The sequence below is a fragment of the Lagopus leucura genome, unplaced genomic scaffold (assembly GCF_019238085.1).
Source record: "Lagopus leucura isolate 7727_CA_CO unplaced genomic scaffold, USGS_WTPT01 Super-Scaffold_100027, whole genome shotgun sequence".
NCBI classification, from domain to species: domain Eukaryota; kingdom Metazoa; phylum Chordata; class Aves; order Galliformes; family Phasianidae; genus Lagopus; species Lagopus leucura.
In genome coordinates this window covers 1,318,843-1,345,000 of record NW_024962278.1, presented here as the reverse complement: position 1 = coordinate 1,345,000, position 26,158 = coordinate 1,318,843, and the positions used below count along the sequence as shown (strand labels likewise).

Genomic DNA, 26,158 nt, shown 5'->3' with positions numbered 1-26,158 from the left:
TGGGAGTTCTTACCCTGTAGGATGCTCTGTCAATTTGTGGCTGTTTTTATAATCAGATATGTAGCAAAGTTTGATAACGACGACTTTCTTTCCAAAATACATCTCTGAGATGCTTTCTGTTCTCAATGGCCTGTGGAAAGGAAGACTGTGCCCTCCTTTCTGTCACACTCTTGCTTCACTTTGGTGTTCCACTTTTCAACTTGTGTTTGCCAATATGTTCCGTTGTTGAGTTTTCAATGTCTGAGTATTGCTATTTATTTTTGTGTTTATACGTGCCTGTAACTCTTCTTGAACACAACTCCTGTTTGGAAGTCCTGTTAAATTCCTTCTCCGCTCTTAGCAGTGTTTTGCAGGCATCCAGTTCTGCACAGGGCACCCTCCTGGTGCAGCTATACGAGGTGCTATTCACTTTTTATTTTGTATTGTATTAAAGTTGCATCTATATTGCATCTTCATAAGTAGATAGAATGAATTGGGCAACCATGGGCTTTGCCTTGCTCCTTCTCCTTGCTTCTTGTTTGGTTAAAGCCCTTTTTGTCTGCTTTAGTTAATGACTGTCATCATCTTGATAATGTGAAGTTGTGATTAGCTGCATAAAATACAAGAAAATACATATTACCAAAGTAAACCTTTGGCTACCATAGGGAAAAGTGGCCTGAGGATTAAGGGAGCCGAAAAGTGTCTGAAAACTATTTCCCATCTCATTTTGCATCAAGCAGCGCTCAGTCAGACTGAAAGATCTGCCCCACAGCATCTCCATTCCAAGTGATTGATGGGGTGCTGGTGGTGAGCCTGGTGAGGAATTCCGAATCGTGCAGCATCTTTGCTAACGTTTTGTGGGCTGCTTTCTTCACGTTGAAAAGGAGTATTTTAAGTGCTGGTAAACATTAGCAGGTAGTTGAAGTTTGTTTTCATGCTCGGTAAAAGAACTGCCATTTTGGGACTGCAGCAGTGAGGAAAAAGTGAGCAAAGCTGTACCAAAGCCACAGATAGCATGAGAATAACAGTGTGTGGGGGAAACTGTTAGAAACACACATTTCAAATGCATGTGCATGTGTGGTGATGGAGAGACAAAACGTGGTGCTTGCTTTAATGGTTTGTGAGACGGTCAAATTGTAAGGAGCAACTGTATGAAAATAAGGAGCACAGCAGCCTGGAAACAATGCACAGCAGAAGTAGAAAGAGCACGTACCTCAGTGTGCTGTGCAGGTTAACTGTAATTAGTAGGCAGGTTGGGGGAAAAAAAAGAGTTTCCGGATCCATAGAGATGTAAGGCATCTTTTAGAGAAATAAGTGTGCGGGGCTTTTTTGTTTCAAATCTGTTCTAAGCCAAAAGCACCTTCCCAACGCTCTGATGTTTACTGAAATTAAAAAAACAAATCTTGATTTTCATGGTACGTGATGGCAAAGCATTGCTTTATATTGCAGTGATATGTTGCTACTATTACTGAAAACTTTGTTATTTTTACATTTGGAAGTCAATGTTTCTCATCGTGCAATAATTGGTGATTGCGTTTTTCCTGAAGGGAGTTTGAAGGTCATCCTTAAAAATGTGTTTCATCTTTGGAATGGTTTGCACTTGAACCGTTTATGCCAATTTTCTGTTACATTTTAAGTTCAGTTTTCTCAACCTGTAGGGGAGCTTGATAAAGTTACGCTGATTTAATCTCACATGCAGCCCCTGCTCCGGACTCAGCTGTTTAATAAAGGGTCAGATTTGACTTATGTGGATAAATAGAACATAAATACCGACATTTCACACGATGTACCATGTAAATGTAAGCCTTTGTAGTTACAAGTTTTTGTAGCTGGAGAATTGTTTTAAAAGGCATGTAATTTATTAGCTATCAGTAGCTGCTTTATTGCCTTGCCGCGCTGCAGTAATAAATAAAAGAAAGTGAGCTGATTTTACAAATGGCACACAAGGTGCACATTTTGTGAAAAAAAGTCTTTTTTTAAAGAATTGGCATTAAATCCTTTTTTTGTGATGACAAAGAGGCTAAGAGTGCAAACTGTATTTTCTGTTTATCGAAAACAGAGTCTCTTTTTCTCGAGGGCATTTTTTCCTATGATCATCAAGGGATTTCAAAAGCAATAAAGTGTGGAATCATTGTTCGACTTGAACAGTATTAAAACTTAGGTTTTAATTTCAGTGAAGTAATAAGATTTGAACCTGTCTCACATTACAGCACTGTAAGGCATTTAGCAATTGTATTTTAAAGGAGGTTTTTAAAATGCAGCTCACTTGTAAGCTAACTGTCTGTCTAATAATTAATAGTTTCTCTTCAGCAGAGGCTGTTGTGAATCATACTAAGAAATCTTGGTTTTGTTAATAACAAATTATGATAATTGCAAGGATGTTAATTCCTAATTAGTTTAAACCTACAATCTTTTTTGCCCCTTTCTGAGATTGATTTTCAAATGAAGACAAAAAAAAAAGCGGATTGATGGTTTCAGCATGGTTTTCACCTTAAGACTAAAAGGAAATTATCCACGTTGATCTGCACATTTCAGGAAAGGTTATTCCTTGGCCGGGAGTAAATTCAGCTTCCCACTACCCATCGATGAAGTGTCTAATCCATAAGCACACTTTGCATGAGGAATGCTAATTCCTTCCTCAGAACTGGGCGTTGACGATGGCCGCACACAGCCCCGAGCCCTGGCTGTGCTGAGCTGCTGAGCTCCAGGGCGCTGGAATTCAGCCGTGCGGCCACAGGAGATGCTGGACACGTTTTTGCAAGGATATTTGCAGCTGTTCCAAATGTAAATATTTCTCCAGGTCATTTGATAACGTCTTGGCTGATGAGAGAATAGCAGTCGTCATGAATTGTAGTTGGAAATGGTCGTGTATGATTTCGGAGGAGGGAGGGGGCAAGTTTATGCACAGGTGCATGTTCAAGGCGGCCATCAGTGCTTAACATTTGAGTGGTGAGCTATGACCTTTCATGATGATTTTGAACGGTAACTGCCTCCATTAGCCATAAGGTTTGTTTCTTTATTTTAGTAGATGGCCTGGACTGTAAATATTAGAGCATCTAAAATAAATCAACATATTATCCTAAGGATACAAAACGTAAGAGCTATTTGTGGTTAGGAACCTTTGACAGATAGTTTGGATGAGGCAGATGATTGCCCGCCTCTCGTATCTGGCTTCCATTGCTATGCCTGCAGGCAGTTTAGTGTTATAGTTGTATATTGATGTCAGGGTTACTACTGAGTGGCTAGCAATGACAGATGTCTATAATTACAGGCAATGCTTCCAGTATTTCAGAAGAGCCAGCCTATGTTGAACAATTATCTTATTTCTGGCTTGCCAAAGAGGGTTGTTCAAATTGCTAGTATTAGCTGTGGTGGCTGTAACACCTCTCCTTATGCCGTGGGATGGATGTGCAAAAAGCACTCTGATGTACAGCTCTGGTGCAGAACCTTTCTAAAATGTGTGAGAGCACTGAATTTCGCATGCTTAGGGCTTGATCTGAGATGCAGAACACCTGCAGCTGTGTTAAAGTCCGTACAGTGAAATACTCTTAGAAATAGCAATTTCAGGAATATAATAAATAGCTGGGATTTTTATGGCTTGTCTTTAGGTGCCAAACCAGTGTGGATGTTAAAGGACATTGAATGCTGAAGTTTACTGCAGGTAAGCATGCTAAGTGGGCTGCTCATTAGGTCCAGTTAAGCAGTTAAATAAAATGAAGCTGGAAAATTTTCATTGTTACGGTGGCAAGTAAGAAAGTGGGTAGCTGCTCCTTCACCTTCTGGAGTTCTGTGACTCCTGTACAAGAAGAAATCTATTGCTGTATTGTAATCCATACAGTAGTGGTTCGTTTCAGTCATTAGAGGATTTTAAAGCAGCAGTTTACTTTCATGTTCAAACAAATGCATGAGTGCATAGATGGCTGTGCACCTCTGCAGTGCAGTGTATGGCTCTGATGGAAAACGCAGAGCAGAACAAAAAATCTTGGAGATGGTGTTCCAAAGTAATAGCTACTAATGCTGTTTATCAGTTTTCAGAATAATATTTGTACTTTAACCTCAGGGGGTAAAAAAAGAGACAGTGGAATTACAGATCTGTAGCAGTCCTTTACAAGAATGGTAGTCTGGAGACTTTTAAAGCTAAACAGCTGCTTAACAATGGGCTAACTAAGACCTAGAGATAAACTAAGCCCTCTTTTTTCCAGAGCATGCTTCTCATGCTGCGTTAGCGGTGACAGCAGGTAGTTGGTAGAACATCTCCCACATGGAGTTCACTAGAACTGTACGTTTTTGTCCAGATTTTCAGAAAACAGGGGGATCAAAAAGGGAAAAAAGCAATAGATTAATTAATAAGAAGCTGAGGGAAAATAATTGATGTGAAGAGATCAGTTTCCACTGAAAGCAATGGAAAGCTGGCATAGATTGGGCATTTCATGCAGCAATAGGAGGGCAGAGAGTGGCACCCACACTGCTGGGAATTGTCTGCTCCTCTGGGCTGTGGGGCTGGGAGCAGCCTGGGACGGCGGGTCCCTTCTGTAACTGTGACTCTGAGCCATGCTGCACGCTCACCTTGTCTGCCTCAGCGTCCCATGTAGTCACAATAGGGGTGCCGTGGTTTTTAAACACTGTTTCACAGTGGCAATCTTTTCTATTGAGGAATAACTTTACATGGTATTTTGATTCAGGTAGGTTTGTGGGCAAGGCAGGAGGTGGTGTGTCGTTTACGTAATTGTTGCATAGGAACACATGCGGTAATGGAGGGGAGAGCAGCCTGCTTATTATTTTTTATGTATCGCAATGCCCACATTAATCTTCTCGTCAAAGATCCATCTGAAATTATTTGGGGCAATTTCTTACGTTTTTGCTTTTTTTGTGCGTTTGTTTTTTACGGGAGCTAATTGTATAACAACAGATTAGACTCAGAGTTACAAGTGTTTTGAGATCTTACCTTATAAGACAGCTGGTCAGGAATGGAGGTCTTAGGGGAGACCAGGGTTTCCCCTCTTTCCTCCCTGGTTGTGGTGGGGCTTTTTAAGCCCTAAGTTTGGCTGGGAGGCGTAAGTGATTGATCTGGCACCCTGGTCTGCAAATCAGGGAAATGGGTTCAGTTTTTTGTGAATTGGTCTTTGGCATCAAAGTACTGCACTGCGTGTAGCGGAGCTGCTGAGCGCTGCAGCTTAAAATACCTGATATTTATTTAGAAATCAGTGACAATTATGCCCGGGAAGCAGATGTTGATTAGTGTGGAGTTCAGAGGTTACGGACAGAGGTGCTGGGCAGGGAGGTGGGCCAGCAGCCCAAGCACAGAGCAGCTGCTGGGCAGGGGAAGGCTGTGGGCAGGGAGGCTCCCAGCACAGCTGCTTGGGGCTCAGAGGCAGCACAGCTTCTGTCAGTTCGGAGTAAATGCAGTTAAGATCTGCTTCCCTCAGTATACATGACAAAATACTTTAATGTCGCAGTGATAGTTCTCTGCAGCAAGGCCTGGAGAGCTTCAAGGAAGTTGTAATATCTTAAGCATTTATGTTCTGCCTACGGGTAATAACTTTCCTGTAATTTTCTGAAGATTCATTATCCAAAATCTTAATTCATTATAATAGCCCTTATGAAACATATAGAAACCAACATTTTCTTGTGTTTTCTTATTTGCACAGTATGAGAGATTCATTGCTCTGTTTTAATTTGTTTCATGGGGTGTGTTTGAGTACATTCCATACAGTGCCGTTATTGAATTTCTGTGACTGTCATTATATAGCCATACAACCTTTAGGAACTCATATTCTGAGCTTCCCAGTTCTGTAATCTGCTTCACATTTAAGAATTGACATAATTAGCTTCTTCAGAGTTATAATGATAGCAGCAAAAAGAGAAGACCTCAAAAGACAAAGCGAAGTTAAACTTATCTGGGGCCAAAGAGCAGAGGAGTCAGGGAAATACAGCTTCAGCGCAGTTACCACATTTTTTTCTGTTTCTTTAGGTTGCATTTACGTGCAGGTGCTTTGCTTTATAAAACACGGCTTCCACAAGTGTGTTCCTTCTTTCTTTTTGAAATGTAGCAACTGGAGCTTGAGTAGTTTGGAAGTGCAGAGTTTTGTCATTTGAATAACCCGTAAGGCTGCCGGGTGGTAAAAGATGGAGCAGCACCAGAGCTGCCTTCTCCTGCATCCTTATTGCACACAGTGGCTTTACCTGTAGGAATGGGGCCAAAAAGAAGGGTCCCTGGGTCTGTTGCCTAAACATTTCTACTGCCTGGAGAACCAGGGAAGTTACTTTCATAGAAAGAGTCATAGAATGGCTTGGGTTGAGAGCATAAAGCTCACCTGCTCCCAATCCCCTGACATGGACTGGGTGCCACCCACTGCATGGGGCTGCGAGGTGCTGGATGGATGGCAGCCTGGTCTTGGGCAGCTCTAGGGATGGCACACACAGCCTGAGCCAGTCTCCTGCCGCACTGGAAGTATTGTGGCCAGTTTGGGGCCCTTCACAGAAGGAAAGCTATTGGAGTTGCTGGAGTGTGTGCTGCAAAGAGCAGCAAAACTATGAAGGGGCTGGAAAGCAAGAGTTAACAGGAGCAGCTGAAGGGTTGAGCTGCTCAGTCTGGAGGAGTCTGAGGGCAGACTTCATGGAGCTACCTGATGGAGGTTGCACAGTGGAGGAGTTTGTCTCTTCTCCATGTCCTATCACCTGGGTAAAACAACCTTGAGTTGCACCAGGGGAGGTCCAGATTGGACATGGGGAAGAATTTATTGCAGAAAGAGACGTCAGGCATTGAAACAGGCTGCCCAAGGAGTTGGAGTCCCCATCCCAGGTGTGGCAGAGACGTGAGCGTGGTACTGGGCAACGTGGTGAAGTGGTGGGACTTGATAGGTCAGGTTGATGGCTGGACTTGTTGACCTTAAAGGTCTTTTCCAACCTTGATGTGCCTGTGATTCATTGATATGTTTGAAATTGTTATTATTAATGGTATTTTTCTGATTTCTTCTTTTTATTGGGTGTCATGATGACTGCAGTCACCTGTGAGTATTGCGACCTGTACTCTGTCACTGGTTGAAGTGGTGGTATGAGCCTGCCCCTGCTTTCAGGACCTTCATTATGAACTTGTGCCTGTGAAGCTCATCTAACGTTATAGCCTAACGTTAGCACTCCTGTGGATTTTTCACATTCATTCATAACTGATGTAAAATGAGATGATAATAGTGATCTGATATGTCGTTATTAAGAGGCTTACGTTATGTGGCAGCATCACAGCACGACTGCATAACGTTGGCAAATCCCACAGCTGGAAGGACTGGGGAATAATTGTGTAAAGGATTCACCTGGTTGTTTCCTACTGTGAGTTAATGATCCTGCTCCTTGCTCGGGGTCTCCAGAGGGGCCTCCAGCCACGAGCCCTGCTCTCCTTGCTGCACGGGGATGGACGGGCATCTCGTGATGCAGAGAGCTTGAGATGAGATCACTTCCACATGCAATTCACATCCTTTTATGACCCCCCTTTCAACAGTGTTTTTCTCCTTTTGAATACGTAGCGCAGCCTTTGTTGCTGAAGAGTATTTTATTATTATACGTCCAAAATGCTTTATCATTAATTTTTTATAGCGCTTAAAAGTCTGAGGGCGTTTCAGTGCTGCGGCTGGGGGTTGTTTGCTCTTCTATTTTTACATCCTAAGAGTGTGTTTCGGTTTGAAAATGATCTTGAAGAATGTGTTTAAAATATCACATTTATTTTAGCTTACGATTTGTCACGTTACCGGGCGAGGAGTAGCTTTTATTACAAGCACTGTATTCATGCTGACTTGAAATGACCCTGTCACATGTGAAAACAAATCAGATTGTTGCTGTTAATGAGCTTTTCAATTTACTATTCAGTGGATCAGATAAGTGGATTTAAGAGGTAATGATCCTGCTTAGCACTCGGGCTTGGCTGTCAGATCCTGGCGGTGGAGGGAAATCCCCAGGGACAAAAGCGTTGACACACTTCTTGATGGGATAATGGGAATCAAAGCTAATGGATGATAAAAGGAGTAGTAAGAGTTACAAGGATAATTGTGGATTAAAGCACTGCTCTTTGTCAGCGCGGGCTGCTGGTTTGCTATTTATGTGTTAAACCGTGATGTGGCACCGCCGGATGGCAGCGGGGCAGAGGCGGCGCAGCGCTGCCCGTCCCCCTGCGCCCACCCTGCCTCCGTTCTTGGACCGGTTTCCTCTCCAGCTAACAAGCACACTTAGGTTGAGCTCACACTTAAAACGCATATTTAGGTTTAGCTCAAACTGAGAGTGCTGGAGCGTTTCAACAGCGCGCTATGTTGAGAGAGATGCTTTTATGCATCAGAATACAGGATTTTTATCATTGCACGTGTTATTATTGCAGCTATGTTTTGCTATAAACTACAGCTTCACTTTTACGACGTGAATATGATATTTCATAGAGTTTGAAAGTCAGCATATTCCCTGGTTTTTTATATTCCTTGTTTTCTTTTGTGCTTCAATTCCTCACAAATTACATTCATACCATTATGAAAGGTGATATTTTAACTTACAAGAAAAGTAAATTATCCTTGATCTTGCTCCACTTTCTGGCTACAGCAGCAGATTTATTTGCTCGCGCTTTTATTATGCTCTGATTTAAGCTGAAGTTTTTGGTGCACAAATTTTTTATTAACTTCCCTAGCGGTAGAATAGTGCTGCTTTGGTTCTTAATAAAAGTCGTGGGTTTGCTTCACGAGCAGAAAGGAACACAGGATGAGGAAATTGAAATACGGGAACAGGAGTTGGCCGAGTTAGAGTGGAATATATAATGTCAGCAAACAGAACTGACAGCTAGATGGCACCAGGCTTTCACTGCTGGGTAACCTGCCACTGCATCTGCTGGGGTTGGTGCATTTCAGACCTTGGTGATCCTTGACTTGATCACGTAATATGGAAGAATTACGTGTAACCAATCGTGCTTGGTTTAGTTTCGCTCAAGATTAAAATGCCTGAAATGAAATGCCTAGCTGTAAGCAAATAGCAGAGCTACTTGTGCTCAGGCTAAAGCGAGTTACAGGACGCTGTGAGGCAGTTATGGAGTACCTCTCCCTTCTTTAACAAGTTGATCCAGATAAATGTTTTTATCCAAGCTAGATTTTTGGCTACAAAACTACTAGAAATTTTTACGAAGACTACACAGTAACTAAAAAATGCAGTTGGTTTGCCCTTTCTATTTGTTTAAAGCATTGTAACAGCAGTAAGATAACTTGACCTAGTAGGTGGGGTGCTGGGAAAGCTTGGCTGGTAACGTGACTTGGATCTGATGGAAAGGGAAAGATTACACAACTGAAGTTATTTGGCTCCCAAAGGAGGAGAGCACAAAGCTGGATGCCCAAACAGTACCTGAGTTCCTGATTTTGTGACTGACAGTGCAACTATGAAGATAGAAGATGAAGGCCAATGCTGAACTGCAGCCCAGTGACCAAAAAGGCAATATTTCTCCGTCTCTTTGCAGCTCTTGCAGTGAAACCCTCTTTTGAAAGAGACTGATTTGTTCTGTGAACCATAAAGTGAGTTTAATTTGGAAAATTTACATCTCCTTTGTGGGGAGAGATGAATACAAGGGCAAGTAAAAGCCTTTCAGCTCCAAATTCACAAAGCATCGTTTTGGAGTGTGCACTTCATCTCACAGAAGTGCTTTACTTAGGTTGGATTGGCAGCATTTGTGCCTGTACTTTTCTCCTGAAACGTCAAAATTGGGAAAGAGTGTAGGATAAACGTTTACAAACAAACATCTGTAACATGTGACATCCATAACATCTATACCATGTTTCTGTGTACATGTTTATTTCTAGGTGTATTCCCGCATGTCAGAAGTCTGAGGAATAACAGATGACAGCCATGTTCTGGAAACATTTATGACAAAGATGTGAGTTTGTGCTTGGGTTCTATTCTGTATGTATTTTGTTTTGTCTGACGTAAAATCCATGTTTTATTCTACTCCATTAAGCCTGCCCTTTGCTAGAAAAATGTCTTCTGTAAATTATAAGTATTTAAAGGATAATATTAAAAACACCCATAACCTACTGTCTGAAAGTGCTTCAAGTCTCTACATAAACACTTTCATATAAATATGCCCTCCTGAATGCCTACATCAGGCATTCTAGAAATGGCTTAAAGTGAGAAAGCTGAGATTTCGTAGACTCTTGTTCAGTGACAGTTCTAGCATAAGCATATCCCACCCTTCCCCTCTTCCATGCTTGCACCCTCAGATGCTGATAGAATTACTTGTAAAGCTTCAAATAACTCAGAATAGATTGTTCACCAAGTTAAACAAATCTTTCTTTGTGCTGGGGAGGCTCCTGTACTTTGCTTTTTGTTAATATCTGGCAAAATGTACTCTCAGAAGTATGAATCCTCAGAGAACAATTTTAAGGACTCATACTGAAGGAAACAAGGAGTATCATTGTCAGCCATTCTCATCTCTGGCATTTGGCAGATTAAGATGATGTGTTATTTGTGCTGACAAGCGCTGCAGTGCCTTTTCTTAGAATTAATCCTAGAAAATTACTCTCTGTCTCATGCACCTACTACTGTCCCCTTCCATGGATCCTAGCAAAACCACCAGGATTTTTGTCTTTCCTTCCTGAGGTCCTTAGTGATAGTTCCTCTTGATTCAAAGAGAGTTTAATTAAATCATTTTTTCTCTTGAAACAAAACAAAATGGTCTCTCCAAACAGGGATGAATATCCACTAAAAATCTGAGACTTAAAGAGACAGTGAGTTCTGTGCATGCCTGGAAAAATGAAGAAGTACCTCAGCTCTGTTCTGTAGTGAGGAACATGTTGCATCCTGGTATTAACTTAGTGTCTTCTAAAGCTGGTCTGTATGGCTGTTAAAAACTTTCAGTAGACTTGGATGTTTTGAGGAAGGGTCTCTGTTGCTGTTCCCAGGCTAACCATGACCTGTTTGGACAGCACAGAAAATGACTTGTCTTTTGCTACCACAGACATCAACCTTCAGAACCAGTCACAGCTGGGACAGGATCATTTTTCTAATGTGACTTTTCCACAGAAAACAAAGCATAAATGTTTTGCTTGCTCTAAATCAGAGCTGAGTTTTGCATCCTGCCATGTGGTAACAGCAGTACCCATCAGACCTTGGTGTTTATCCAGTGATGAATGGAGGAATATTGATACTTTCTGTGTGCACTTTTCGTGTCATGGAATTACACAGCCAGGCTTCTTTTTGTTGTTTCAAGGTAAGGTGAAACTTAAACACACGAGGGAAAAGGGGGAAGGAGGGCTCTCCTATGGAGATGAGATGCACCGGTTTGTTTCTTTTTTCTTCTTCTTGATGCCATTACAAGGAACTCTGCGTTAGATTTGCTAACTGAGGAAATAACAGAATATCATTTAACAAGTCTGATAAACAATACCTGTGTGTAGCTTCGATGTGGCTGCTTTTACAGAAGCATTGTAAATCCAGGAAATAAGATAGTTAGGGTTTTAATGTTACGTGGAAGATTTTAAAAGAAAACAAGATAAACAAAAGGCAAAAACCAGTGCTGTTTATAGATTACACACAGTGTTATTTTCTCTTACTCTGTGGCTTACTGTATTTTTCACAAAGCATGCAGTGAAGGAATTGTTCATTGACTAGTGTGAAGGTCTTTTTCATTTACAGAGTGGCTGCTCCAGCTTGAATTGAATGTTTCAGTCAGTATCTTCAAGAGCTGGTTGTGAAGCTGCTGTCCAAACAAACTCATGTTTGTGCTAATTAAAATAAATTAGCTTCTCCCCAGTGGTAGCATGTTGATGGGAAAATCTGGGTGTGAAACCAAAACGTACCGTACATAACCACACGAGTAGGGTCTCATGGGCCAATCTAGTATGGCATTTTAGATGATTTGTTAGTACATTCAAAGAGCAGTGGGCAGGATACACAAATGTGAGACCATTCACCTCTTTCTCTTAAAATATGCTCTTAATAAAACATTCTCCTGAAACCTCATCAAGTCAGTTAGTTCAGTCAGTAAGAGAAAACAACTAAAGGTGCTATTTCTTGTAGCAGCTAGTACCTGCAGAAACCAGTGCTCAATTTATGGTTTAAAGGTTGCATTTTGCTAGCTTTAACAATCACTGTAAAAGGTTGTGTGTGGCAGGAGAAAGGCCAACTGGAAACATACTGCCATCAGAACGATTTTTTATAATACTCAGGGCATCTTACTCCTTCTCAAGCACGTTCAGCAAAGCTCGGTTTTGTAGCAACTGTAGAGCAGGTTGAAGGAGGGTTAAGTTGGGAGGAGTTGGGTGAAGGTGAAGATGGGCAAGGGGGCAGTGGGCTTTTGAGGGATTAGTAGGACTGCAGGGGACAATGAGATCTGGAGGTCACCATGACTAAAGCTCCCAGTCTGTGTCCTTAAGCTTTCTCCTGCTTAGTCCATTGCCTGAGGATACTTGTTTTCTCAGCCACAGGCTGTTCTTCATCTGTATTGATTTCTCTATCCTTGCTACTCCCACTTCCTCCCAAAAAAGGCACGTCTCGTTTTCTTGTGCTTCTTGGGCTGCTGGAAGTGGATCAAGGCTGGTACTCTTGAGGCAAGGGGTGACACACTGTACACAGAAGTGACAGCAGTCGTTTCCTTCACAATTAATTGTGACTGCTTTTGAGCAGTAGCGCTTTGCCTGCCTTGATCCTTCCTTGTGTAGGTAAGAGGCGGGGAAGTATTTAGACTGTGAGAGTTTTAGTTCCATCTTCCCCTTGTGGCAGGCACCCTTCCTTTTCATCACTAATTCTTTGGTAGACTCTTACTGTTCCTTTCAATTACACCAAACACATGTGGAAGTAACTCAAAACGAATGTTCACACTGATGTTTGATATGTTGGGCGTGATTAAATAACCAAAACATGAATTCCTTCAGAATGCATATCCCAGCACTGCTGTTGGATGGTATCATTTCCTTTAAAGTAACTGCTGTAATAATTTTGCTGTGGAGGATGCACGTATGCATCCATGTGAATAGATTCTTCTGTGTCATGGTGTTTAAATACTGGTTAGGTACAAAAGGTCTCAATTTACATTTTCCTGAATGCTCCATGAATCACAGCAAACTAAATCTTGGCACTCCTATTCACAGCAGTATGTGCCTTTTTTTTAAAAATATTCGCCTTTGTCCAGCTCTAATGAAAAGAATATATCCAATCACTGCCACTGAGCCACAGAGAGCTTTTATTGTTACTTACAAAAAGTATAAAAGTATATCTGTATTATGCTTGAGACTAAGATTATTTCTGAATGTGCACGGTTCAGGCTTACCATTTCATTCCATCTTTCCATAAGCTCGTGTTTTCACTCTCTGTGCTCTAATTGTTTTAAAAAATAAACCCCAAACTTGCTGATTTACAGCAGTTATCTCATCTGGCTGGGTTGCAGTGTATCTTTTGCAACTCAGTCCAACCTGCTGTGTATGTGAGGTGCAGTGATCTACGCATGTGCACTAGCTGTGGTGTTCTGCCATTCCTCAGATGTATTGTGGTAACGTGCTTGACCATTACATTTCAGCAAAGGGGTTCAAGGCTTCCTGGAAAGAGGATGAATGAGTTCTTTGGGCATTTGCAAATGGTCTGTAAGCAATATTTGAGCACCTTGGCACACAGTGATAAATGGAAAAGGTACCCACTATCCATATGACCAAATGAATTTCCCTGCTTTGTGCACTATGTAATCACTCTTCAGTGCTTCCTATTCTGAGCTGACTTTATGCTTTCTCACTTTCCATTCAAACTTAATTTTTTTTTAAGTTACTTTGCGTATTTTTCAGTTCTTTTTTTCTAAGTTGGACATTCCACTTCTTTGATCTAACAGAATCATTTCCAATCCACAGCTGCCTTAAGAACTACTACATCTTTTATGAAGGACTGTCCTTCGGTGTGCACCGTGATTGCTTTTAGTGTGTGTGATACAGACCTTGTGTCTGAAGAGATGTTTCTCCAAATCATGCAGTTGAGGGTGGGATAGGAAATTAAGGGCTGTAAAATGAGTTGGGGAAAAAAAAAGTCACAAAATGCATATCCAGAAATGGCTATATTTGTCATAATGACTGGGAAAATGCAAAGAACCCTTTTCCCAGAGAGCTGTAAATTAGAATATATTATCAGTATTCACTTTCCCTTTCTACACTGCGGGTAACAAATATTAAGTCTTTTAAAAATTACATTTTTGAGACATAAGGGCGGAGGTTATTGGTGTGCTGATGAAACTGCATTAGTAACCAGCTGTGGTCACAGGGGAAGTCTCAGAGAAAACTGTGGGGTTCTGAGGGGTGGAAGCTGGCAGCCTTTACCTCCTTTGGTATAGCTTATAGAAGCCAGGCTTCTGTTCTTGCCCCTGTAGGAAGGACAACCTAGGAAAGGAAGGAAATAGCTGAAAATATTCTGGGTTCCTAATGGTGTTCCATTTTAAGTCTTTTTAAATTCTCATAGTTTTACAGCTTGGCTCACTGTCACTCTTCCACTTTCATAAGTGTGATTCAGTATTTTGATACCAGGATCTTGTTACCACAATTGGAAATAGTCCGCCATTTTTTAATTTCCAGTTCTCTTGTAGTTGCCTTTCAGATGTGTTCAGTGCCCATTACCATAGCCATTTTTGTTACTTTGGCATCGATATTACTTTTGTTGAAGCTCTTCTTTTCTGAGGCTCATTTGAAATGTTACAGTTGGTTGCTCTGACTCAGTTTTGTTGGTTTATGTGTTAGATTAATTAGCTGCTTGAGAGAGAAAGAGATGAGGGCCCCAGCACTTGTGTTTAACTGCTGGCTTGCACAGATTTCTCTGAGAGCTGTAAATTTTTCTCCTCCTTCATTCCTTGGCATCTCTTCCTTACGTGGTAGTATTCAGCTTTTTGTATTTAGGGATTCCTGTATGGATCTTAACAGATATTCCCGGATCCTTACAGTGTTTCATAGCTGTTTCTTAGCTATTAGATTCTATATGCTTTTCATATTGCCTGATATTGATAAGGCAAGCACAGAAAAGGGAAGTGCTGAGATGATAATCAAACTTTTTCAGCTACTGTTCACTCACGAGTGCTTCTTTTAATTTATATTATTACTCCATCCTTCAGCATCCAAATATAACCATGAGTGTACAACCATGAGAAGGTATTTTTTAAAAGAGTGCCCTGAAACACTGGAGAGACTTCTTCATACAGTTTTAATTTTCTCTTCCAGCTCTTCCTGTGATGACTTGGTTTTCTTGAAATGTCTTATGTTTGGCTGCTGAAAGACAAAAAATTCTGCTCTTTTGCAAAACAGCCATTTTATTATTTTGGTATTGATGTCAAATCTGGATAGTCCAAATTCATTTTTATTGCACTGCATGGTATATGCTTGTTAAGAATTTAATGCAGCTATAAACATCTCCAGGACTCCATAGAAGGGATAAAGTGTGAATTATGAACTTGCTAGAATGGGCATTTTCTTCAAGGTAACCTGAGCCTTTGTAGTTCTTCATAGGGATTGTATTAAGTAAATCGATGTTTGTTTGTAAATATTAATTGAGGAATACTGCTTTGGTAATTGCATTGTTATTTGCCTTTTACTGAGTTTCTGAGTTTATAACTTCCTGAAAAAGAGATTTAGCCTGTAAACATGTAAAAGATGGCAAAAATCAATGCTGATTTTAAAGCACTCAACCTCTCTTATTCAGGTTCTTCATTCCCAGTTTTACATCCAGCTGCTGCCTCGTCATCTGTGTGGCTGGTGCTGATTGCACCTCTTTTGTCATCAGCCTTCATCTCTAGATGTGACAGGTTCAAGTCACAGTCATTGTGCATATTCTGCAGACAAGGAAACTGGGGGATACAAACGTGAACTAACTGACTTTGCATCACCTGCCTGTTGAGATACGCCTTAGGAACTTGTTTCCCTGGTCAGGAATAGGTGTCATGGCCTGTGAGCCAAGGAATGCTGCCTTGTACCCCTATGGGCTACGCATCAGGAGGCTGTGATGGCCGTCCTTGTCCCTTCCTGTCAGTCCAGGATCAGCACACTCCACTGCCAGTCTCTTACACATCATCTCTCCTTCAGAAGGAAGGGAGGTTTTCAACTTTCTTCTGGCTTTTTGATAAATTAAAGGAAGTGCTGGATGTCCCACAGGAGGAGGGCACAGGAGTTGCCTTTAAAGAGGGGAGCAAGGAGCAAGCTAGCTGTTGTAGGCTAGGCAGCTGGGCAGGGATTCCCAAAGAAGTACTGGAAAATGTACTGCTAGTCAGTGTGAAATTGTCATCTGTGCATTTGGGGTTCATCTTTCCTGGGGCCTGATAGCTGGGTTTTACAACAGAAGCACTGTATCAGACCTTGGACCAGTTAGATCCTCGGCAGGGCCCGCATGGCAGCTCCTTGCTTGCTGGTGTAACCACTCCTCACCTGAGAAAAATGGCATTCCTTCTCTTCACAGGCCAATGTCTCAGAGGGATTCGGTTAGGAGAACTGCAGCATCCACCGTACATCTAGAGTGTTAGTTAAAAAAGGAGAGCAGGGTTAGTACACGAACCGTAAGGCAGAATTCCACCGCAGCGGGGTGCGCTGGTGCCTCAGTGCATCTGGCCCTCTGGTTTTTGTCCATGCTCCGTTTCTCACATGTCGAGGGGAAATCAGAGCAATTTGTTTTTAGGTCGTGGAGAACTAGGCAGAGGAATACTGCAGAAGTGTCTGGATTTTGTGTTGAAAAGTGAGAGAAATGCAGGTAAGGGAAGCTTCACTTTGTTTTTTTCATTACGCCACATGACAGAGGCACATTGATAGATTTATTTTTTAATAGGAGTATTTTAAATATGGGTATTACAAAAATAGTAGAACACCTTATTCAGAAAAGCAAACGAACGAAAAACACTTGGCATGCTGTTATAGCATTTTCTCTCTCCTAAATGGACAATTGTGAGGCATACCACAGGAATATATTTGTAATACAGTGCTGTGCTAGTCTGAGCTTTTGCGTGGCAATTTTCAGAAGGAGGAAATCATGTTATCACTTTTTTTTCAATTTGTTCTAGTGTTACAAACCTTAAATACTGAGGAAGATGTGAGCCTGTGATTTCAAGAACTCTCCAGTTTCTAAATGACCTTTCTGTTGAATATCCTTTTTTGGTGTATGACTTTATTTGCATATAATAAGGTAAAAATTTAAGGAGATTGTTGCTTCATATGCCTCATTTTAAAACAATCCAGGATATTAATGTTTTTTTGCTTTGGTTTATCTTTTCAGATGTAGAGTTACTGTTTTTTTTGAAGGCATGCTTATTTTCACCTACTTACCAACAAAACAACAAAAAAAAATACAACTAGTTGCTTATGGCCATCTATCCCATTCCTCATCCTAATGTTAATGCCATTGATGAGTTCAGCTGTATAGAGAGCAGGGTTGATTCTGTAAGCAGTTGGGAACAGGACTGGTTCTGCTTTGAGGATGTGTGAACGAAGGTAAGCAGCACAGTGCTCTTCTTATCTTTCAAGCCTGATTCAAAGTTCCTCTCTGTGTCCGTGTCATTCTACTGGAAAAATCATAACAGTGGTGTGGGATTTTTTGGTCTGGGTTCTGATGTGTTTGTGAAAGTTTTCCCCATTGATTACTGTTAACTATCTATTAGCTGCTAGCCACTGTTGGCTACCTATTGCAAACCTTTTCTGTCTTGTTCTAATATTCACTTGTGTACTGTAAGTTGGAGAAGAATTATTATTCTTTGAATTTTCGGTGGATTGAGAAGAAGATTAAAAATAAAAGATGATTATTTTTGCTGTGACAAAATATTTAAAGGTGTGCAGCAGGGAATAAACGATCAGAGCTCATAAAAGCATTCCACTGGGAAATCCTCTGCTATTTTAAAATAAAAACAGCTTTTTAGTAATTTTCTAGAGAAGATTGGTAGGCAAGCAAAGGGGAAGGCAAGTAGAATATGACAACCAAAATAATTTTATTTCTCTACAGAACTCTAATCGTATAAGAAGAATTCTAATATGTTTTTGTCGGTAGAAGGATGACATTCCGTAAGTTAATTTTGCTTAGAGAAAAATCACGCGATGTTTACTTTCCTGTTTCTTTGGCATACCATTGAACAGCCAGCTGAGGATGTTGTGGCTGTGCATGCCTCTGGGTTCTCAGAATTAGGACTGGGAAGGACTAATGGAACTAAGTCAAACGTTACTAAAAAATGTCACAAAAACAGAAGAGGAGACATTTATTTAATTAATAAGATTTATGAAGAGACTGATGAGCTCCCTCCTCTTTTATAGGATACGCTTATTGCTTCAGTAGGGTTCAAAACATAAAAGTAACCAAAAATTTTAACATGGAGCATCTAACTTACGGTGTCTGCGGATTTGTGCCTATATGTATACTTGCTGAAATAATCAGCCTCGTATTTCTCTTAAAGCCAATAAGCATTTAATGTTTCATACTGGGTTATGGAGGCTTTCGGAGGCATTTATTCACGTGCTGACTCTCAAGGATGGGGGGTCAGTGATGAAAATGATACTTTTTCCAAGGCTGAAATGTCGGGATAGTTTTAGTTTTCAAATTACTCAAATTATATTTGCAGTAAATGAGTTTCTGCTCATGAAATAGACATAATAATGTCAGGACCTGGAAAGGATGAAAAAGTAGATATTTAATAACCCAAGCTCTCCTGAAGAATAAAATTGTGATGAAATTGTATTTTTCTTGGCAGAAACTTCCTAACTCTTGCAAGACCATTTTCAGATGCTCGGTCCCCAGTGCATCATCACCATGTAAAGCAGCGCTGCCTCCATGAATACGCATCTTAAGCCTCATTGGAAACGTTTAAGGACGAGGAAAATAGAAATTAACCAAAATGCAAATGCCAAAAGCAGATACAATTATTTTTCAGTGGAAATACTTGTAGCAGGAGTTCCGAGAGCAGCAGCTGTTCTGCTTAGCTGGGTGGGGTTGTACAAAGACAGCTTTAATGCCGGTTCGCTTCAGCGTGATGTTGTATTAGTTAAGGTTAAAATTGTGTTCCCTGGCAAACCATAAAAGATTTCGAAAGTATTAGACACCCACTTTTGTGCTGGAATTTAATATGCAACTTTTTATTGGAAAATAATCGTCCTTGTCTGGCAAAATCCACCATGCAATATTTCTGTTAGTAGGCATAATGCAATAAAGACAGGGAGGGCTATTTATCACTACAAATTTTGAGGATTTCAGGATTCTTTTTATTATTTTAATATATTTCTTTGGTATTAAATCAGAAAAATGATAAATTACACCTGTCGACGCTGTTTTTCTTTTTTCCCAGAAAATGATGTACAACCCAATTTCACTGGTCATTTTGGCTTTTAAAGATATGTATTTTTTTCCTATAAAAAACTCTACCAATAGTTTTTTTTTTTTTTTTAATAATAATACTGAAGTACTTTTTATTTCGAACATATGAAGTAGTTTATAACTACTTCCTGGCATTGCAAACTTTGGCCTTTTCACATTACATTAGTTTTTTTAAACGGCACTGGGTACGTATTGCTGTGAAAGAAGCAGGATATTGTTCAGATGCTGGATCCAGTGGATCAATTTTCGGTATTTGGTATAGATTAAACTGTGGCTAGCCTGAAAGGTTAAAATAATAATTTATTTAATTTCAATACTTGTCCTGTAAGTCAATCAGCTTCTTGACAGCCTTTGAAATTGGGTTATTTAGCGTTGGGTTTTTCATGGTGTTTTTAACTGTCCTTTTTTCCTTCTTTTTTCTTTTTATTTTTGAATGATTGTCTGTGATTAAAAGCACAACGTTATTCCTGTAACTCTGTTGTACAATAGGAAAATTTAACAACTAAGGAAAAACATAAAGCATTACTAACAGCAGAGGCAACAAATGATTTGAGCTGGTGTCATGGTTTGCTTTACTTTCACAATTATTACAGGTTTGCATATTTTGAAATATATTAGCCCAATTTGATTTCAAAGCTCAGTTATTTGAATTATAAATCATTATGTCCCTCCTAGCTGATCAGTCCTGAAATATCTTTGAATTAATTTACATAATGGAATGTTAGTCATTCCTTTATGTCTTGGAAGCCATAGTGCTCCCTCATGCACATTTAGTTCTTTCTAATAATTAACTTTTCCCTGTACGTTTCTGTATCAAAATACTCACAGTTTCATTTTTGCTTTGCACAGGGGCACAGGTTAAAATATTTCTGAGAGACTCTCAGTTCTTTATCCATGTCTTTGTTAGCCTTACAGTGCTATAGAAGGTGCTCTCTCTTAACAGGGAAAAAATGAAGTAAACTGTAGCTCTGCAATATAAAAACATGAAAGTGCTGTAGATTGACAAAGAATCATCTTAAAACTAGATTAGGGGATTTTCTAATAGCAGCTATGAAACCTATTGGTACACTTTTATCCATTTAAAAAGAATTTAATCCATTTAAAATGAAAAGGGAAATTGTTTATTCCTGTAAAAGTAATCCAACGCTACAACCAATTATGTGCAAGAATGGCAGAGTGCAGCGCATGGAGAGGAAAACAGAGCAGCAGTAAGAGTTATGGCTGTTTGACATACATAAGTATGTGCTCTCCTGTAAGGTTATACAGTTGCATACTATTATTTCCTAAATAATCAATGCCAAGGATAAATAGTATTCAGTGAATGACTCCCATTTTTATAGTGCTTGTGAAGCGTGCAAACCCGTAAGTCCTTTTATTTCATGCTTTTGATGCATATCTCTGCTTCTTGCAGTTTTTTTTAATGATATTTTGGAAAAAGTGCCTTAGTGCCCTTGGATACATCGCCATGGAACTGAAACACTGGGATTTAAGTGACTTGCTGAAAGTTATCCAGCGATTTTATTTCAAAAGAAGGAGAAGCAGCAGTTAGCAAATGTAGGCCATCGCTTTGCCCCTCCTCTCACGTGCAGGCGTCCCTGAAGGCAGCTCTACCTGCAGCACAAAGCTGTGCCTGCAGTGCAGTGGTGGCCAACGTCATCTCCTTCCTCCAAGTCCAGATGTTTGAATCATTTGAGATAGGATTTAGTGTGTCGTCATGTTGTTAAAGATGTTTGTATCCATGCTGCTGGCAAAGGATTCAAGCTGTGGAACAAGTCTTGACCTCCTTACCTGTGAGAGCTTCTGCAACTTAAGCTTTGCAAGATCAGCTTCTGTGTTCATACGAAATAGGCTACCTTTTGTGTTACCTAGCGCATCCCCCTGGGAGCCGTTTTTCATACAAGCAAATGCAGATGTGCTGAGGCCAAGATGGGGCTGCTTTTGTCCAGAGCTGGAGAGCTTTGCGAGTGCCATGGAGGGACCAGCACCGTGCGGCCATCCTGCCACAGTGCTGCCCTGCTGTCTCACCATCACAAGACACGAGACTCTCCTAAGAAATTTATATTCAGTTCTAATACATTTGAAAATACTTTGTTTTAGTGTTTAACATAGCTTAGTATGTATGAGATACACATTTATCTGTGGTAACTGAAGCAAATGAGGCTCATAAGACTGCCTCTGTGGTTCAGCAGCTGTGAGGTCAGTGCTGCTTAGGGCTGCTGCCAGTCCATTGCCCAGTGCCCTTCTTCAACACAACCAGTTGCAAAGCTGCTTCTATTGTGCTGATAACTTGGGGCTGAGGGAAAAAATTAACATTTCTTATCAGAATCTCTGTTTAATTATATAAGAGTCATTTCATTCGTCTCTTCTCTGACTAGAATATATGCCACGAAAAGTAATTGCTTTAATTAATAATAGATTATGGTCTTTAATGTTCTGAAGAACATCTCCATGATGTATTTTCAGTTGAAATTCAAGATCTCCTTCATTTAAATTTGTTGTTGTTTCAGTTGGGACTTTTTTCTCGCTAAAAAAATCCTGCAGGTTTGTACAACCTGATTACATAGCAGCGATGTGGCAAGGCTGGTATTTCCTTAACACCTGCTGCTGATAGTTTCCTAAAAAGACCTGTGAAAACAGATGCTGTGAAATTCGTGCTTCAGAATCACACAGTAAGTTCTTACAACATTAAGAAATGTTGAGTCTGTATTAGATGTTGTAGAACACATGGCTTTTCATACACTTCTGTTTTAACAGAGTAAGCATTTCCCTTCCTTGGGCTTCAGTGGTAATTACAACATCAGTGACCTCTGGTGCTGGACAATATTCTGTACTGCTCTCACTCGTCTTCTCATGGTAAATTTAGGTAAGATCCTCCTCAGGTGTCCCTGCAATGCCTTGGTGTCTTGTTAAGGATTTGTAATGCTATGAATTTTTATGGTAATTTAACCAATTAAACAGCAGTTTAATTGCATAGTAAATATTTGTTTATATTTAAATCACTGCCTATCAACTTGAGAGATTTATGGCATTAAGCAGTAGCAGCATATGTGTTGCCTTCTGTTGGAGAAATAACGAAGGCAAGTTGGGTGTTTTTTTCTTTTTGCACAGCATTTCCTAATAGGAGACATTTACAAAAGAAGTGCTTTGAATTTCAAGGAGATGTACTGATTGTGCCAGAACAGTTTCAAGTATAAGTTTTGTTTATTTCGTTTATTCATGCAAGTTCTCAGTATACAAAGACTGTGAGTTCAATAAGAGCATTGGTCAGAGCTCTGCAGTTCAGCCTTCAGCACTTAGGGTTGTATCTTGAGTTGTCCTTTGGAAGTTAGAGAGTTCAGACACATAAAACTCAGAGCACACATTAATAGCTAGATGCAAGGGTACGTTCAGTCCCTTCGAATCCTGCCACTGCCTTTTGCCACCTGAATAAAATGTGAAGCTCCATCTGCATTCCTTTTTCTGTTTTGTCTGGGTTGAGGAGGTTGAGGTTGTGAAAATGGTCACTGCAACAAACCATGTGTTAGAGAAGCTGATAGTGAATAACGAGCACATCATGACTCAGACTGCTTCAGTTCTGGTCAGAGGCCCAGAGCTGATCAGAACTGTGGGCCTGTATCAGCTGGGGATCCACCTTACAGAATGCTTTTTTGAGGGCAGGCGTCTGTAGATGTTCTAAGATGGGGCTGCTGACGAGAGCTTTCAAAAAATAATGCAGCAAGTCTTTCCTGTACTGATTGCTAATCCTCACACAAGAACTGGCAACGTGCAGGAGAAATTGACACAAAGCTGTAAGTCAATAGCAGTTGATATCCCCTTTGATGTTAATGGGTGCCTGTACTTTCTGCTGCTAAACACTGATGAAAATAGTTGAGTTGGAGACAAGAGCAAACTGTAGTCATCAGCTTTTTCTTAAAGAATGGTAGCTGTGACCTGGACCTGTCTTTTCTTGGCTAATGCCATATTAACATAAGCAGCAGTAGATAACTTTTTCTAGGTTGCACATGCAGATTCAGGGACGTTTCCTGTAGGTGAAAAAAAAATGTGTAAGAACAAGATTGTAAGCATTAAAAACAGCACCAGGTTACAGGTGGTGTAAACATACATCAGACAAAATGCAGGCATGTTACTTATAACTGGCTACAAGGTAATAACGGCCCTTCTGATTCTCCTGGATTTACATCTCCACAAGATCTGATGTGGAGCTTCTCGAAAAGACATGTGTCAGTCTGTTGGCTGTTGTCCTTTTTGTTCCTCCTGAAGTTAATTTGGAATTGAACTGGCAGAAAAGCACATCTGGAGCAACAAACAAGTCTGAATTTGCATTTTGGGATTCAAATTAAAAAAAAAAAAAAAAAAGCAGAGCACACAGTGTATTGTGCTTTCTATAAGTATACATTGTTTGCACAAGAATTAAGTGGCAGCAGTACGTGAATCAAGGGATATTAACAAACTGTGCCTCACAGTATTTTTAGACCAAAAAGCATTGTACCAAATGTCTTCTCCTGCTTTTTCAAGAGTTTATATCAAATCTTTTTATGTGATGTATCTAAATAATTTACGAAGGAATAAAACTGGGATGAATTTTCATTGATGAATTGTTCTGAGTAAAAGTTTGCTGCCGAAATATTCTTGGAGATTAATCAAATGCAGGACATGGAGAATATTTACCTCTTAAGCAACGTGCTCCTGAAGTGACTGGCAAAATATGGCTGTAGTGGGAAAAACAGTAACATATTAATTATCATTTGCTTTAAAATGTGCTTTGGATTCTGTTGAATAATTTTAACGTTGTATAATGAGACTTAAAAATCTTTGTATCCCAGATTGTCTTTGTAGTAATTTTGGGGAGGGGAATTTAGAACTGCACCGTTTTGTCTGACTGGCTCCTGGTCCGAGATTTCTAAAGTAAACAAAGTATTCTGTTGTGTGAATTACAGAGTAACGAAAACTAATGCAGAAAACGCCAGTAAAAGGGGTGTTTAAAAGTTCTTAAATAAGGGTTAGTAAATTCTTATCACTTCTTTTTTCATTGCTCAAAACAGTAGATCTAAACTGTAGAATATGCCTTCAGGATCTATTCTGCATGATTTGTCAGCATCCTGTACTTACAGGTATATGTAGTCATGCCCAGTGCCAAACCTCTCCAAGGAAAGCAGGTTTAAATATTGCTTTAATCCACACACAAGGGCCTGATGTAATGAACATAGGACATTGAGGATGTGTTTGTGTAGTTTGAGTTACAGCAGATGAACCATGGTAGATTTGTTAAGCATAGGTTCTTTCCTTCCTAATTAGTACTGCAGTGATCACTGGATGTGGATGCTGCTTATAGGAGAATGTGAAAGAAATCTTTAGGTAATAATTCGGTATGTAATTAACAGGAGGTTTATAAAGAGATGGAAAAGAACATGAACAGTAATTGTTTAACTTCTAGGAGGGTAAGAGGAGGCTCAAGCTTGTTGGTGAGGAGAACAAAAACTAGGGCTGCATTGGGACTGACTGAGGAAAGGAGACAGAGAGCTGGATGAATGCTATGGAACGACTGTAAGAGGGAGGGGACAAAAGGCCTCAGGAAAGGCAAATAAGGCTGAATCAGGTCAGCAGAAAGCAGTGGAGAGAAGATTGTGGAGGAGACAGTCAAAGATGGATGGGATTAAAGTCCCATTTCCCAAAGTCCACCAAATCCTATTGCTGCCAGCAGTGGTTTGAAATGCGACACAGCGTCTCAGCTTCCTTTGTTCTGCATGGGCAGGATGGAAGGTACAGAAGTCATCAGTTACTTTGCTAGTTTGAGAAAGTTCTTGAGCATAGTTTGTGATTTGAAGGTCCTGATTCATCAGCTGTTGTCAATGAACGCAGCAGCAGCAGCAAGTTATTGAAAGTGTTTCCTTTGCTTTATAAAAAAACTCCAGAAAGCTGGGCATGAAAGCCCTGTGTGAAAGGAAGCAGTTCAGGTCACAAAGCCAAGTAAGTATTCAGAACTGGGAAAATGCTGTGACTGAGATGACCTGTGCAACATCCATTTCCTCTCCACTGTAAATACATACACTGCTATGAGACAGCTTTAGTTGCAGGTTCACAATTATTCTCTCAGAGGAGTTTGCCTCTTTCAGTTCAGATGATGTGTCATCCTTAATGAGTAACTACTGAGTATTTTGGTTTTCTGTGATGTTACCTGGATTTGTGTGTTAGTCCACATTTTGCTTTCTGTTGGGAAGACAGAAGTTTTCTGTTTTGGGATAAACTATTTGGTCCATGAGAAAAGAGGTTGGAATTAGACCCATTTTGCAGGTGGGTATATGAAATGTAGAAGCAAAACTTTAAAGTTTATTCTACATTTTTTTCAACTAATTTGGTACATGGGAGACTCCACTGATCTTTGTTCTGACTTATAGTACGTCTGTTGTGTCCATCAGTTGCCCAGGAAATAATAGTTCAGAATAAATGGTATTGTTGAAGGTAAGAGAATGAAAAAGATCCCAGTGTTGGATCAAGGAGCAGTCTAGGGCAGGTGCTGTCTTGGGCACTGACCATTGATAGGTGCTCAAAGCAGGGGGTACAAGTGTTTCCCCTGAATCCTTTCCTAGATTTGATTTGCCAGTTAAAAGAGAAGTGAGAGGAGTCCTATAGCAGAGCTCTTTAAAGAGCATAAATTAAATTTCTACTCTTAATTGACCTGGAGAGGATGAGTGCATGCGGCAGGAAGACTACCTGCATTAAAGAGCTGAACATAAGTAGCATGAGTACCAATTCCCATGCAAATTGCCATTTGTAAAAAATGTGTTGTTGTTTATAATTGCATTTTCAGCACTATAACAGGGCAACGAAACAGTCTAATGAAGACAACCTTTTATGCCTTTTCCCACAACAT

General features: G+C 40.2%; 2 long non-coding RNA genes across 5 annotated transcripts in view; both read left to right on the top strand.

Annotated features, from left to right (window-relative positions):
• LOC122185101 overlaps positions 1–19,153 on the top strand; it is a 90,579-nt gene extending 71,426 nt beyond the window's left edge. For all 4 annotated transcript variants that reach the window (XR_006180728.1, XR_006180726.1, XR_006180729.1 and 1 more), the window contains 5 exons: positions 9,795–9,868; positions 16,997–17,118; positions 17,209–17,423; positions 17,929–17,987; positions 18,668–19,153. This is a non-coding gene — a long non-coding RNA (uncharacterized LOC122185101). The remainder of the gene's footprint in view (positions 1–9,794; positions 9,869–16,996; positions 17,119–17,208; positions 17,424–17,928; positions 17,988–18,667) is intronic.
• A 220-nt stretch (positions 19,154–19,373) lies between these two features.
• Positions 19,374–21,930, top strand: LOC122185102. The gene is made up of 3 exons (XR_006180730.1): positions 19,374–19,880; positions 20,699–20,841; positions 21,829–21,930. It is a non-coding gene; the product is annotated as an uncharacterized LOC122185102 (long non-coding RNA).
• The last annotated feature ends 4,228 nt before the right edge of the window (positions 21,931–26,158 follow it).